At 34.1% G+C, this 16,661-nt stretch overlaps 1 long non-coding RNA gene across 1 annotated transcript; it reads right to left on the bottom strand.

Moving 5' to 3' along the window:
• Positions 1-5,069: 5,069 nt before the first annotated feature.
• Positions 5,070-6,991, bottom strand: LOC128552831 (uncharacterized). Its single transcript, XR_008369179.1, has 3 exons — positions 6,806-6,991; positions 5,874-5,979; positions 5,070-5,259 (listed from the first exon to the last, which is right to left on the bottom strand). It is a non-coding gene; the product is annotated as an uncharacterized LOC128552831 (long non-coding RNA).
• Between the last annotated feature and the right edge of the window lie 9,670 nt (positions 6,992-16,661).

Genomic DNA, 16,661 nt, shown 5'->3' with positions numbered 1-16,661 from the left:
CATTAAACTGAAGACAAACAGCGCAAAATTTCCTCTAAAGTCGGCATCTGGACATGCTATGGCTTACAACTATACGGAGCATCAACCTATACCGTAGATATGCCATATAACCGCACTAGTAATTTTTCTTACATTTTACAACGTTTTTTGGGTGCATAAAGGTAAGAAGAGTTCCGCTAAAAGGAAGACAAATAGCGCAATTTAGCCATTAAAGTCTTTTATCTTGACGGGTATGGCTTATCAAACCTAGAACAGTTCAACCGATACGGTAGATATGCTACAGAGACTATACTAGTTATTTTTTGTCCATGTTGCACAACGTTTGGTACAGAAAAGTATATATTTAAGTAAACTAAAATCAAAGAGCGCAAATTTATCTAATAAAATCTTCAGCTGAACGTTTTATGGCGTATCAACCTATACTGTAGGATCAACCTGTACGGCAGATAGGCAAAACCTGAACTGTAATATATTTTTGGGGGGCAATGTATTAAGTGTTTTCTGCACTAAGCTAGATATTAAGTTATACTTTATGTCTATACAGCTCAAATTTGACTATAAAAGCCTCCTCTAGACGTTTATTCGCGGATCAACCTTTACAAGAGATCAACCAACGGTAGGTATCAACCTATACGTAGATATGCCTATAACAGACTGTAATTAGTTATTTTTTCTACTATGTTTAACCTTTCCTACATGAAGTAAGATAATTTCGTTAAACGAAGACAAACACGCAAATTTGACCCACTAAAGTCTGTCATTCAGACGTTTAAATGGCACATCACCTATACGGCAGATAGTCAACCTTTACGGTACGTTTCAACCTATACGGGAGATATGCTATAAAGACGAACTATTTGCTTTTCTGCTTCGTTGAAAACTTGTTTCTACATAAATTTAGATATTTCGTTTAAACGGAAACCGTACAGTACCAGTGTTGGTCTATTAAAGTCGTCAACTTAACGTTTTATGGCGTATCAACCTTACGTACATACAACTATACGGTAGATATGCTATAAAGACTATGCTAGTACTTATCTGCTATGTTTAAAGACGAGTTTCCTCATGAGGGTCATAAGATATTTCAGTTAAACGGAAGCCAAACATCACTAAGTTGGCTAGTAAAGGCGTCATCATAACGTTGTATGGCTATCAACTTTAATATAATATAATAAAATAAACTTAAATCTATACGGTAGACTGTATCAACCTATACGGTATATATGCTACGCTGAGCGTATTATTATTCTTCTGCCAAGTTTACAACGTATTTTGGCATAAAGGTTAGTTATTTTCAGCTAAACTGAAGACCGCAGGCGCAAATTGTCCTCAATAGTCTTCATCTAGACGTTGTTATGGCTTACCAACCATACGGTACATTATCAACCTTTACGGTAGATACTATAAAGACTATGCTGTATTTTTTGGGTATGTTTAAAACGCTTTGCTACGTAAATTAAACATTTCAGTTATACTGAAGACAACGGCAAATTTTGCCACTAAAATCTTCGCCTCTCGACGTTTTATTGCGTATCAACCTTACGGTAGGTGTCAACCCTGAGTTCCAGTGTTGATATTTATGGTTTAACCATGCCTTCACAGTTTTTAACGGTTATCTCCAGTAAGTTTGCAGTAAGTTGCGGGTCCTTTATAAGCAGATCTATGGAGTTTTTTTCTACCTATCTAAAACAGTATTCATTGTCAGACCATTTATCAAATCATAATAGACATTTTTAATTAACAAAGTACCGCAGAATGACATGGTGAGCCGAAATAAGGTAGGTAGGCGGAGTCATCCTTAAGGTTGATACGGAGGCAGTAAACAGTTTTGAGCTGTTAGTGTCGAATTGGCCGGGTTGAAATTTACAGATAAGAGGCAATTTACGGAATGAAGTGCATATTTGAACTTCTAAATAATAATAATTGCTAGAATTGAAGTTTCAGCGGCTAGGATTGAGTTTCACTTATTTAAAAAAAATCAGTTGAGTAGCCTTGATCTTGATAGTATGACGTAATGACTTGCAGGAGCGTATACATGCTTCCTCTGAGCTAGCTTAAAGTGGGGTTGTCATTTTAGCAGGGGCCTCAGGAAAACTGGAACAGTGAAAAAACGGTACGGATGGCACATATATTTGAGCTTATTTTCAGATTTTACAGTGTTACTGGAGTATGGAACAGTGTAGCAGTTGAGGCTATCGTTTTCAGGGAATTTTCTGCAGCGATTTAAAAATCGGCAAATTTAGCTTTTTTCGTCTTCAGTTTCCGCGACCGGGAGAGCACAAAATTCAGGTCTTGTAAACAGAAAACTAGATATTAGAGATGTATTGTAGATGGTTTGTAACGATAGACATACAGTGGTGTTAATGTTGCAATATTTTTATTTCAGGTGTGTGGTTACAGACTTTTGTGTGAGGTTTTGAAAGTTAGGTAGGCGACTCTAAGCCGAGAAGCTCAGAAAACTGTTTACTGCCTCCTACGCATCTGCTTAGAAGGTTGATATAAAGATTTATTGGAAACGAAACAACTTTTTTATGAAAAGATTTAAATAAGAGGTAATTTAACCGTAAACTTCAATGTCAGATACTGCCAATTGCTGCTAAATGTCTTCGTATCATCACAATTTGTAAAATATATTGTTCAAACTGGAGAAAAGTGTAATCGTATCCGGATATAATATTTTGGGTAAATATCGAGCTGTGTTATGAAATTTTAAGAAAAAAACTAAAAACAAACTGAAACTGGTAGACTATACTGTCAGTACATCAATCATTAGCCGACTCAGGCCATTCAGGCCTTTGATTTGGCCTTGTTGCCCAAACAATAGAATGTTTAAGCAAAACCTACATGATGTTTTGGTCTTTTTTCTCGGGAGAGGCCATATTGGAGAGATCCAAACATACGGCTACCGGTGTAGTTACCGTGCAGTGTAAATTGTATGAAAAGTGTACATTTAAATTCAAATAATGGATCAAATCCTATACATGCCTATATTCTTAAAATAATGTAAAATACTCTTCAAAATGCGTTCCTAATGATGTCAACACTTTTACGAGGAATAATAAAACAGAACCGCTCGTGTATTAACATTTTTAATTGTTGTAATAGAAATTGTGTATTTTTAGACCTTTCAGCACATTATTTAACTCTGATTCCGTCTTTGCGACCAGTGTAGATCATGATCAACCTGCACAACCGATCAAGATCTGCATTGTTCGATACACACCCAAACGAAAAAAAGGGGAAACAAAACACTTAAACAAAACACTAATACTACACTGTGTTTTGATGATGTTTTATTAGTATAGCAAATGACATGCAAATGAGGTAACAAAACACTAACAAAACATTGCTAACGAAATACCAACAAAACATGATATGCAAATTAGGCTTATACAAAACACTAACAGAATACTTTATGTTTTATTAGTGTTTTATTATATGTGCCAAAGAAAACACTAACAAAACACTGCTAACAAAATACCAACAAAACATATGATATGCAAAAGAGCAAGGTTACAAATTTAAACAAAACACTAACAAAATATTTTATGTTTTTTTAGTGTTTCATTACCTGTGCTGACAAAATACCATAAGCAAAACATTATTTACATGCATGAAACAAATTTATATATGAGCCGTGCCAGGAGAAAACCAACATAATGGCTTTACGATCAGCATGGATACAGACCAGCCTGTGCATCAGCTCGATTTGGTCAGGATCCATGCTGTTCGCTTTCAAATGCTATATTGCAACCATTGAAACCATTAGTGAACAGCATGGATCCCGAACGGACTGTGCGGATGCAAGAAAAAGTATACACACAATATGGTGCTAAAATGTCACCATTTTCTACTCAGTTCCAAAGTCATTGAAGTATATTGATCAGTATTTTCCACTTTTTGCCATGTTTTTTTCAACACCATTCTGATGTATAGTCAGTGTAAGATAAGCTATTACTTTCAATTGAATGTCACTATTGGTTGAGAAATTTTCTGTAAATGGTAGCCATTATCAGTGTAAAATGCCACAGTTTTTAGCTCGACTATTCAAAGAATAGTCTAGCTATTCTACTCACCCTGGCGTCGGCGTCGGCGTCGGCGTCGGCGTCACACCTTGGTTAAGTTTTTGCATGCAAGTACATACAGCTATCATTTAAAAGCATATAGCTTTTAAACTTATTTATTCTTTTTCTAGGTCAATTACCAACCTCACTGGGTCAAGTTCCATAACTCTAACATGTATTTTGAGCAAATTATGCCCCCTTTTGGACTTAGAAAATTCTGGTTAAAGTTTTACATGCAAGTTACTATCTCTAAAACTAATGCAGATATTGAATTGAAACTTCACATGTGTCTTCGGGGTTATAAAACTAGTTGATAGCAGCAAGTCCCATAACTCTGACCTTCATTTTGGCCAAATTATGCCCCCTTTTGGACTTAGAAAATTCTGGTTAAAGTTTTGCGTGCAAGTACATACAGCTATTACTAAAAGGCATATAGATTTGAAACTTATTTTTTCTTTTTCTAGATCAATTACCTACCTCACTGGGTCAAGTCCAATAACTCTGACATGCATTTTGGCCAAATTATGCCCCCTTTTGGACTCAGAAAATCCTGGTTAAAGTTTTACATGCAAGTAACTATCTCCAAAACTACTACAGATATTAAATTGAAACTTCACATGTGTCTTCCGGGTTATAAAACTAGTTGATAGCACCAAGTCCTATAACTCTGACATGTATTTTGGGCAAATTGTGCCCCCTTTTGGACTTAGAAAATCCTGGTTAAAGTTTTGCGTGCAAGTACATACAGCTATTACCAAAAGGCATATAGCTTTGAAACTTATTTATTCTTTTTCTAGGTCAATTACCAACCTCACTGGGTCAAGTTCCATAACTCTTAACATGTATTTTGAGCAAATTATGCCCCCTTTTGGACTTAGAAAATTCTGGTTAAAGTTTAACATGCAAGTTACTATCCCCAAAACTAATGCAGATATTGAATTGAAACTTAACATGTTTCTTCGGGGTTATAAAACTAGTTGATAGCATCAAGTCCCATAACTCTGATATGTATTTTGGTCAAATTATGTCCCCTTTCGAACTTAAAACTCTTTTGATATTTAACATTTTGGGTAATAATTTCCTGCTTCTGTGACAATATTTCGAATAGTCGAGCTTGGCTGTCTTATGGACAGCTCTTGTTTTTATTTTACTAACTGCCACAAAGCCATTGTCACCATTCGTCTCACTGCAAAACCTGAAGATGTAATAAACCAAGAGATATTAAACCATAAAAGCAGTTTCTTCATTAGTTTTTTTTCCTTTGTTTAAAGTTTCAAAATTAAATTATCATACATAGTAATATTTGGTATTCAAAATAGTGCATCTTTATGATACAGGCAACACTGCAGATTTAATCCAGTAACAACTGTAACATTACTTGTTATACTTTTCAAGAAACTTATTCTTTTAAAATTGGATTTCAAATGTTGATAAGATTCCAAAGATGGCAGACAGATATTCAATGATTTGGGAAAATGATTAACAGATTGTGCTTATGAGCTATTACCATTACCATATTGTTATAATAAATAGTAACTTAGTTTGATTTCTGCCAGTTACCTGCACTTACACCTCAAATTGTGATTACTTAATTTGGTATTTTTAATTATTATACCCATATATTGATTTGGACTAATAGGAGATTATTATAAAACCTGCCATGAGTTTGATGATAATAAGTTTTAAAATTGATCTATTAAGTCATGTTCAGGAAATTCTTTTTCAATTGCCCACATTTAATCAAACATACAACTATGGTATTGGTAGTGTATACATGTATATAGTAATATATAATGCCAGTATACTTACATGTTTTTGAACTGCTGGATTCGTTAAGTCTTCTTTGAACACAATACGTTGATAAGGTCCCAATTCATTCATGTGTGCCAAATTTAATATACACATGGTGCTATACCTGAAAATAGATTTAGTTTAAAACTTAAAATGTTCATAAAAACCTTTAGTTTATTATTGGGTATGTCAATGAACTAAAATTTAAACTGTATACATTATGATGATGGGGTCAAAAATGTCACTAGTTCTACCAAATGTAAAGCAAATAGAGAGCTACATTAGTCTTTATTCTAATTACATTATACTCTTTAATAGATTAAAAGAATTATCTGGATGAACATGATTAAATTAATAAATTTAATTACCCCAATCTTAATAAAATAAACAATATGACTTTTTTTATGAGCCGTGCCATGAGAAAACCAACATAGTGGCTGGTTTTCTCATGGCGTTTCTCATATAATTATTTATAACAGCAAGTAAATAATCCATAAACAATTATTTTTGTTAACAATAATTTTCATTTACCTTAACATAAATGTGTGCAACACCAATAGACTAATTAGTAAGTAAAAAAAAACAGGTTAAAACACTAATTTTAAAGCAAAATATTATTTTCTGAATTTACAGACTGAAGTAATTGCAGTGCCATGGTAAGCAGACTGGTAGCATTGTTTACCCTGTAATTGGGGAGATAACTCTACTGGTTTAAAGTTTTTGTCTCTGTTGAATAATTTCATTTAAAAGTATCCACTTTTCATTTAGTAAATTAAAAGCATGATAAACTAAACAATACAGCTGCTTAATTTGCAAAACAGAAGCATTTGAACATTTGTGAAAGCTATACCCAAACGTAAACAATCTGCTTCCAGTTTGAATCCATGATTTATTATAGTTACAGGTAATCTAGATTACTGTTGGAAAATGAATAAATTATATTGACTCACCATTTGTATTCTTTTCATCACGCTTAAACTTCCATGTTAAATATGAACTGCACATTGTAAACAAAGAGCTATATAAATAAACTTCTTTATAGTGAAATAACTCCTTCCTGCTCTCACAGAACTTCCTGTTTAGATTTGAATTTTTGATATTCTTGGGCAAATGTGTCATTTACAGTCAGCTAATGAAAGATACATGTAGATGTTGAAACTATTTCTGTACTAGAGTAAGATTTTATTCCATTTAGATACACATAAATTTTAAAGATTACTCTGATAAAAAAAACCCAAAAAGTTAAGGATTACTTTTTGTGGTACATGCACAGCCCCCAGAAGTAGTTCCCTGACTTTATTTTCATTGGCTGACCTCTTGGTAGTGTTTCTAAATATAAAGCAGACAAGATCTTATCAGTCTGTGGTAATTTCCTGTTGTGAGATAAGCAACATGTACACTGCAGTAGATTAATTTATCACCCCTTAATTGTAGCCAGGTGGAAAAAAATGCAATATTATATATCTTTGCAACTACTGTTAATGATGTTCTTTTTGGTGTTACTCTAGGAGAAAAAGTAATGATAATTATTTCAATAAATTTTTCATTAGTTCAAAATGAACTTTTCTGCAAGGTGCATGAATACATTATAATATATACAAGTTGCATTACACTTCATGTTTTAATCCCATTTGTTCTATTACCTATATATCCAATTAAGTTTATTGTAGTTATTGGTCATAAAAATACTTATCCATTAAAATATTTTATGTTCACAAGAAATACCTCCCAAAACTTCTCTGACTATAGTTTCCATCACAAAAGCTTTCTAAGTTATTATTTTCATGCTATTTTCCATTCCAAAATTTTACTAATTAACCCTTACCCTGCTAAATTTCTATAATGAACTTGTCCATGTTTCAATTTGGACAGAACCATTAACTGTTAAAAGGGGTGTTCGCTGAAAAATTACAGACTGAATAGTGAACAGTGCAGACTATGAACAGACTGCAGGGATGTGCAGGCTGATCTTGGTCTGCACTGGTCGCAAAGGCATAGACACTTGCCGCCAGCACACAAAGGGTTAAGTCCAACTTTCCAAGACAAAAGCTCCTGTTTCTATAAGTCAAATGAGATACCAACAAAATGTAACATGTACAAATTCAAGTGTAATGAAACACTAAGAAAACATAGTTTTCATTCTCCAAAGTGTAATAAAACATCAATAAAACATTACTGATATAACAAAACATTAACAAAATACTAAACACCTAAAATCCTGGAAGTACAGTATTGGTGTTTTGTTAAATGCTGTACTAACAAAACATCCTAACAAAATATCAAAATATGTTTTGTTGATGTTTTGTTAGTGTTTTGTTAGTGTTTTGTTAACTATTTTTTTCGTTTGGGCGCGCGCAGTCAGTATATTTTTTGGTAAGCATCCCTTTTAACAGCTAATGGTACTGTGGTCAAGTTCATTATATATATTAGGAGCTGGGTACAATCTAAGTGTACCTTGTAACTTTTACTGACATGGTATTTGAGGTACACATGATTACCGTGCTGCACCAGCACGGAAATGTGTACCTCAATAACCATGCCAGGATTTATAAGTACTATTAAGTAGATTGTACCAAAATTCCATTATTAATGCACAATATATATCAGGGTAAGGATTAACATCGTGTTTCGCTGCATGTTAAATGTTTCTCGAGGGGGATAATCAAAATCCCTTTGATCAAAATTCCCTCACGAGTATCACATTGACGAAATGACCGTTGGAATAAAGTCGGGAGTCTAAAGAATGTGATACATATTCCTTTAATGATTTTGAGCACAGAAAAAGTTCGAGTCTGCTATTGATCCAGAGGTCTTTTTTTTATCAAAACCATCTTAATTATACAAGAAAATGAAAGAATGAATAAAAATGAATATCTATATAAGAACTAACAATGTCAAAGCTCTAAAGTCACAAGTGAAATGTAAATATATATTTGTCATGTCTTAATCCACAAGTCAAAAGTAAGCCTCGACTTCCGCATCACGCCATTTCACTATTTCTCTCAGCTTAAGAGTGAGTTATGGAACAACATTAAAAAAAATCAGCTTGTATTACCACATATTTTTGGCTTCTTTTGAAACATTAGTGAAGTAATTTTGTTGCGGCAAAGATATTCATGATTATACATATTCCACTTACAAGTACGAGTTTGGAGATATTCTTTAAAAAAATTCAATGTCTCTTTCCTTGTCAATTTACGTGAATTCAGAAATAAAGACGAAACATATTTATTATGTAGTATTTATTGCCCACCTAATACCCCGGTAGAATTTTGGAATAGATTTAATACTTGCATTGAACAAGCGACAGAATTATGCCATAAAATAATAACAGTAGGTGACATAAATGAAGACCAGTTAAACATAAATGATAACAAGTTTAGAGATGTTTTAACTTTAAATAATATGGAAAATATAATAACTAAGCCTGTTGAGCCGTATATGTCACAGATCGAATATGTAACACGTCTGTGATATATTCGACCGTAAAATTGACATACAATACATTGTATGTCTAATGAGACATATTCGTGTGGTCATTTTTGACAGTTTACACCGAAACGTGTATGTCACATACGTTGTGATATAAAAGTGCATGAAAGTTGAAACTACAAATTATACTGTAGTTAAACCCATTCCAGGAAGGGAATCGGAATCCACCCATCCGCGGACCTCACGCAGGAGAAGGCCATGCATATATCAAGTTTACTCTGTGTTTAAGTTGATTGCTTAGAAATAAATATATTGTTATGGTCGCACGTGTGACTTGGACCGTTATAGATAATCCCGTCATTGCATTTCGGCTCTCCGCAAATTACAGGCTAGGTCTTCATGACGAAGAATGAAATTCTAATGGATGTCTCCGGAATACATCTATAGTGATGTTTTATACTCGGGGGATTACCAATATATGAGTTTTATATATACGTGCGCCGATTAAACGCATGCTGTCTCATAGGAAAGAAACAGGCAGTCCATAAATTTAGTATCTTATTTTATCATCATGATTTCACTGTTTGGAACGGTGCGATGATCAGCGATTCCAAACAAAGACATTTCAATGGGTAGTGGTAGAAGTGGTAGTGGTAGTAGTAGAAGTGGTGGTAATGGTATATAGTGGTGGTGGTACTGGTAGTAGTCGGTGTGTCGTGCCTAAGACCCAGACCCCTAGCTCCAAGGTCAAGGTTACCTTTGGAGAATTTTTTTTTATCTGGTCACAAAATGATTCATACCTAAACTATTCTGGCATATTTTGCGCAGACAACTGTAGCATTCTTGTGCACACTTCGGGGGCGTTTGTCACTAATAGTGACAGCTCTTGATAGAGACAGCTCTTGTTCGAGGTTCAATTTTAAATACTTAGTATATTTTGAGAGTTGTATATATTATACTTGTATTGTTTCCCTATAAAATGTCAAGGTCAGTAGTGGCTCTTTGTCAAGTTACTTTAAAGACGCACCACAAAATAACTATATTCTTTTGTATTTCCATGATGGTAATTATACATTTTTTGCATGGAGAAAATGAAAAATAACAAGTATCTAGTTACAAATTGACAATGACATATATAAGGCTAAGACAATGTGTTTAATGTCTAAATAATATTATCAAATTAGTTGCGACTACTATAGCTACACGAGAACTACATGCAGATATAGACTTGTCATAGTACGCTACGCGGAAAATATAAAGTGGTAGTATTGGACTGGGAATTCCTGGCATGTTTTTCTTGTAGGTGACCGTTTCCTGCAAGTGCATCATACCCGAATACGAAACAAATGCAGTAGCTTAAACAACGACTTATTCAACAATCTACGCGATAATCCACAATGTACGTGCGGCAGTTTGTATGAAGATGCTGAACATTTCTTCTTTCGCTGTCCATTATACACAAACAAAAGACTCCAACTGTTTACCAATACTAGTATCATCCTCTTAACAGTAAAAAATGCTTTTTGGTATTGATTATTTAACCGATGAAGAAAATTCTACTCTTTTCAAAAAAGTCCAGCGATTTATTATTTTAACTGTGCAATAACTAATGTAGTTTATGTACCTTAAATTACCACAATTGTAAGTACTTAGTCGCTAATCTCAATCAAGATAGTAAACTCCGGGGCACATGAGGCACGAGAAATCGAGGGTGATCAAATTTCAAAATCTTCGTTTCTTTCTTTCTTCAGCTTTTTGTCTTTCTTTATTGAACTAAACATCGATGTTTTTGTATTTCTTTTTTGTATCATCATTCTCTGTATAACAATATATGTTTATACTAAATTCTAGATCCATCTGTTACATTAACCCACTCTTTGGGATGTTGGAAAAACTTGTGGCCCAACCCTTTTGCTTCTGATTTCAATGTATACAGTACTAACATGCTTTTCAAACTTTCATTAATATATGTTAAAATAATGCATGTGTTTATTTGTAATATAAACATGTATCGATTCGTTTGCAATAAAATATGTTTAATCTAAACTCTTGTAATCCTTTAAAAATGGCCCTTAGTTTTATTGGATATTTTTGGAGAATTTCTGTGAACTGACACATGATTAAGTACTTTTAAATCATTAATTGTAATGTAGTGTTTCTTCTAGTTTATGTTTATGTAATTGATTTTTGATGGCATTTATTCTATTTATTGCATCTGATGAGATAAGTTTTGCATATTTGGAAAATCTCGTTTACAAATCAGATTGCAGCATTTTTGGTGTTTCTCTATAAACTTAGCATTATAATTACTTGAAATAACCCAGAAAATGGTTTTATAAGGAATCCTGGCTTTTTCTTGCAATAATAAAGGCAGCGGTGCCGGTCATCCTGAACATTTTACCCCAATACCCGAGCAATAAGACGCTTGCGAGGAACAACAATTTAGGTCCTCGTTGAACAGTTTACGGTACCCCGGGGACTGGGATTTGCGACATTATTTGTGATTCTATTTTTGCTTAATTTGTATCATTCCTTAAGGGGGTTCCGACATCATTCAATGTATTTTCCAAACTAATATGACGGGACTCGCGTATGGCCATGGTAAATAGGTCCAGGATCAAGGGCAAATTTGGCAGGCTGTGAAAATAAATTCATGACCACCTCGTATCTTCTAATTTCATAAAACTACTGTTAGCCTCACCAAGACGGTGTGCAGTGCGCAACCAAGGTCACTACATGCAAGGTTACACTTGTTCAAATAGCTCATTTCAAACAGTTTAATGGATATTCAAATAAATCAAGACAATACTAAAAATTGACGCAGGTCACTAGGTTAAAGGTCAGACTTAGAGCTCAGCCTAACTTCGTGTACGCTTTATATCTTCTAAACTTTCTAAACTAGCGCGAATTGTTTACCTCCCAATACACTGAACATAGCGTCCAGTCCAGGCCAACAGGTCAATATCACACTTGACGGTAAAATATTATGGTCATTATTTCAAACTGTTAAAAATATACTTATATTTTCACCTTCAGAACGAAAACAAGAATATCTCTCTTGATTTTGACCTAGTGACCTACTTTCACATTTCTCAAGCTACAGCCTTCAAATTTGGACCACATGCATAGTTTTGTGTACCGAAATGAACTTTGACCTTAAGATTGACCTAGTGACCTACTTTCACATTTCTGTAGCTACAGGCTTCAAATTTAGACCACATGCATAGGATTGTGTACCGAAACAAACTTTGACCTTGACATTGACCTAGTGACCTACTTTCAAATTTTTGAAGGTACAGGCTTCAGATTTGGACCACATGCATAGATTTGTGTTCTGAAGTGAAATTTGACCCTTGAGTTTGACCTAGTGACCTACTTACACATTTCTCAAGATAAGCCTTCAAATTTGGACCACTTGCATAGTTTTGTGTACCGAATTAAACTTTGACCTTAAGATTGATCTAGTGACCTACTTTCACATTTCTCAAGCTACAGCTTTCGAATTTGGACCACATGCACAGTGTTGTGTACGGAAATGAAATTTGACCTTGAGCTAGTCAGTAAGTCTTGAAATTTGGAACACTCAAAAATGGCACATTGGTGGGCGCCAAGATCACTCTGTGATCTCTTGTTGTTTAGATAAGGCTGTTATTATTGTTATAATTATTATTATTGTCGTTATTATTATTATTATGTGCAACGCCATTGGATATGACATTGTATAGAAATAGGCGTTTAATCAAATCATTTCATAGTTTCAGTTTCATTTTCATGAAACAATTGTCATATGTGGCGTTTTTAAAGTCCTGGATTGTATTCATAATTGGCATACAACAAGATATGGAGTGGAGTCTTAAGTTAGATCTTGGAGTCAAAATTTTTTCACTCAAACTTTGAAAAGTTATTAAGATTAAAAGCAGTGGTGTTACTGGTGAAATTTTATCATAAAACGAAATGCAAAATTGATTAATGTATGTTGCTGCTGTTGTTACTAGCAATAATAAGATTGGTGATGGTTGGTTTGAAGAATTACATTTGACATAACATGAGACTGGTAGATATACTTTTAATTTTGGGAATGATGATGATGATGATTTGTTTTTAGCTCACCTGTCACATAGTGACAAGGTGAGCTTTTGTGATCACCCTTCGTCCGTCGTCCGTCGTCAGTCCGTCCGTCCGTGCGTGCGTCAACAATTTCTTGTCTGCACGATAGTGGTTTCATTATTGATTTTATTTTAACCAAACTTGCACACAACTTGTATCACCATAAGATCTTGGTTCCTTTCTTGAACTGGCCAGATCCCATTATGGGTTCCATAGTTATGGCCCCTGAAAGGGCCAAAAATAGCTATTTTGACCTTGTCTGCACAATAGCAGCTTCATTTATGATTTGATTTTAACCAAACTTGCACAAAACTTGTGTCACCATAAGATCTTGGTTCCTTTCTTGAACTAGCCAGATCCCGTTATGGGTTTCAGAGTTATGGCCCCTGAAAGGGCCAGAATTAGCTATTTTGACCTTGTCTGCACAATAGCAGCTTCATTTATGATTTTATTTTAACCAAACTTGCACCCAACTTGTATCACCATAAGATCTTGGTTCCTTTCTTGAACTGGCGAGACTCCATTATGGGTTCCAGAGTTATGGCCCCTGAAAGGGCCAGAATTAGCTATTTTGACCTTGTCTGCACAATAGCAGCTTCATTTATGATTTGAATTTAATCAAACTTGCACAAAACTTGTGTCACCATAAGATCTTGATTCTTTTCTTGAACCGGCCAGATCCCATAAAGGGGTCCAGAGTTATGGCCCCTGAAAGGGCCAAAATTAGCTATTTTGACCTTGTCTGTACAATAGCAGCTTCATTTATGATTTGATTTTAACCAAACTTGCACACAACTTGTATCACCACAAGATCTTGCTTCCTTTCTTGAACTGGCCAGATTCCATCTTGGGTTCAAGAGTTATGGCCCCTTAAAGGTCCAAAATCGGCTATTTTGGCTTTTGCAGCCATATAGAGACTTCATGTATGGTTTTATTTGATACAAACTTCCAAAATATCTTCAGCAACAATAAATCTTGGATTCCATGACATATCAGATCCAGTTGTAGGTTCCAGAGTTATTTTATTATCTGATTACCTCCCCTGATTGTAATCAAAATGGATTTATATCAGTAAGTACTTACAGGAATTATTTGAAATTTCATTATTGTTATTAGTTGAAGTGAGACAATCAGGGTAGATAACTATGGACTGATTTTATGTCAGATTACCTCCCTTTATTTCAAATTAAAATGGGTATATCTCCGTAACTAATGAAGATACTGATCTGAAAATTCATTTATGCCAACATATTTATTTGGCAGATCCTTCTTTTGTTCACTTACAATATTCTTTTTTTTTAAATTACTTCCCTTTTACCTTACTATAAATAGCTTATTTTTAGTAACTTCTTTATTATTGGCCATAGGGAAAAACCGAGACCACTTTTCTGTGGTACAACATGGATGGTTCCTCCAATTTTTAGGTGTTTTTTGACATATCTATACCTTGTAAGAATTTTTTTCTTCTTTTTGGTTAAATTTCTTCCCTTTGTTGTTCCTGTCCTTTGGATTTAGATATTTTTTTTGAGGACCTTCTTGTCTCAAGTGCAATGATAACAGGTGAGCGATATAGGGCCATCATGGCCCTCTTGTATATAATTATGTTCACAACAAAAACTGTCCGTGTTTTAGAATGAAAATGTTTATCACCAGTTATGTTACCATCATCATTATTGTCATCATTGATATCCTGAAAACCAATTTATCACTCTTAGCAGACAAAATCAACAAATACACTTAAGGAAAAGAATTGCCTAAATTTTAATCATCACCATTTAACGACAATACAAACACATCCGTTACTCTAGTCATCCTTAACAACAATAACAATAACAAACCGTTATCTTCTGACCCACTGTTTTTAATCTTGTTAATCAGCAAAAACGTCAGTAAAACTAACGATGATGATAATGACAGTGGTAATTGTGATGATGATATTAATGATGGTAATGATATTGATGATTATATGGTATTGTTGTTGGTGGTGATGAAGATGATTGTTCTGGTTGAGGTGGCGAAGATGTTAATGTTGATGATGATGGTGGTGCAGCTGGTAATGATAGTGTCTGTAATGTTGATAATTGTCGTTATGGTTATGATGATAGTGGCGATGATGATAGTGGTGGTTGTGATAAAGTTGTAAATGATGATGATTGTTGTTGGGGTTGTGGTGATAGTGGTGATGATGAGGATGATGATGACGATAATGATAACGATGATGACATCAATTTAGATAATGTTATTCAAGTTTCTGTGACACTTCAATGTGTCAAAGCATTTATATAGGATTACATAATAAACGGCTTTTATAAGGCACAAAAGAAACAATTCGCAGGTGTAACAACTCTAGAACATGTTGATATAACAGTTGACCTAAAAACCTTCTAAAGTTTCTTATTTCACAGTGAAGACATGGTAATAAGATCTGTGATATTGGAATACCTAAGCATGCAGCAGTGTAAAAATGCCATGACTTGCACTGAGAAGCCCAGTGTGTTCGATGTATAATATAAACAAGATTAATGTATTCATGCGTCTTACTCGGCCAGATGTTGTTTGGTTTTTGGTTGAATAATTCAGATTTGATACTAAAATAATTTGAATATCTAAAAAGTTCTAGTCATGCGCTTTCAACTTCAGTATTGCTAAAACGACCATGAGGATTTTCTGGTGCTGGTATTAGTGAGATTGAATTAATATAGAGTTGTTACATTAAATCACTTCAAAACAGATGTTTTAATTACACTTTCATCATCACAAACATCAATAATTTTCATCAATAACAACAATATAGATAATCATCGTTATCATATACATGTCATTTTTATTTCACTGACAACATTTAATGAAATAGATCATCGCTATCAACATCATCATCAAAAACATCCTGTCATCAAAATCGTCATCATTATCATCATCATTATCATCATCACCAGCAGCAGCATCAATGAAAATATCAAAACAAAATCATCATAAAGAAGCGGAATAACTACATATCATTCTTTTCCTTCCCTTTCTTAGTTCAACAAAATAAGAACATCATCATCAACAGTGTTATTAACACCATCAGTTGCATTTTCATCATCAGTATTATAAAAACATTGACAAAGGTGAAATCAGTATACTGTGCATAAACACGATCATCAAATAACGCTGCAAAAATATCATCATCATCATTATTATCAGTAACTTATTTTGCAGCGCTGTTTCCAGCAACATTCTCGTTCCACCACTTTCCTTCTTTATGACCACCATCATGTTTCTACT

This window comes from Mercenaria mercenaria, unplaced genomic scaffold (assembly GCF_021730395.1).
Source record: "Mercenaria mercenaria strain notata unplaced genomic scaffold, MADL_Memer_1 contig_3204, whole genome shotgun sequence".
NCBI classification, from domain to species: domain Eukaryota; kingdom Metazoa; phylum Mollusca; class Bivalvia; order Venerida; family Veneridae; genus Mercenaria; species Mercenaria mercenaria.
This window is presented reverse-complemented; position numbering and strand designations above follow the sequence as displayed.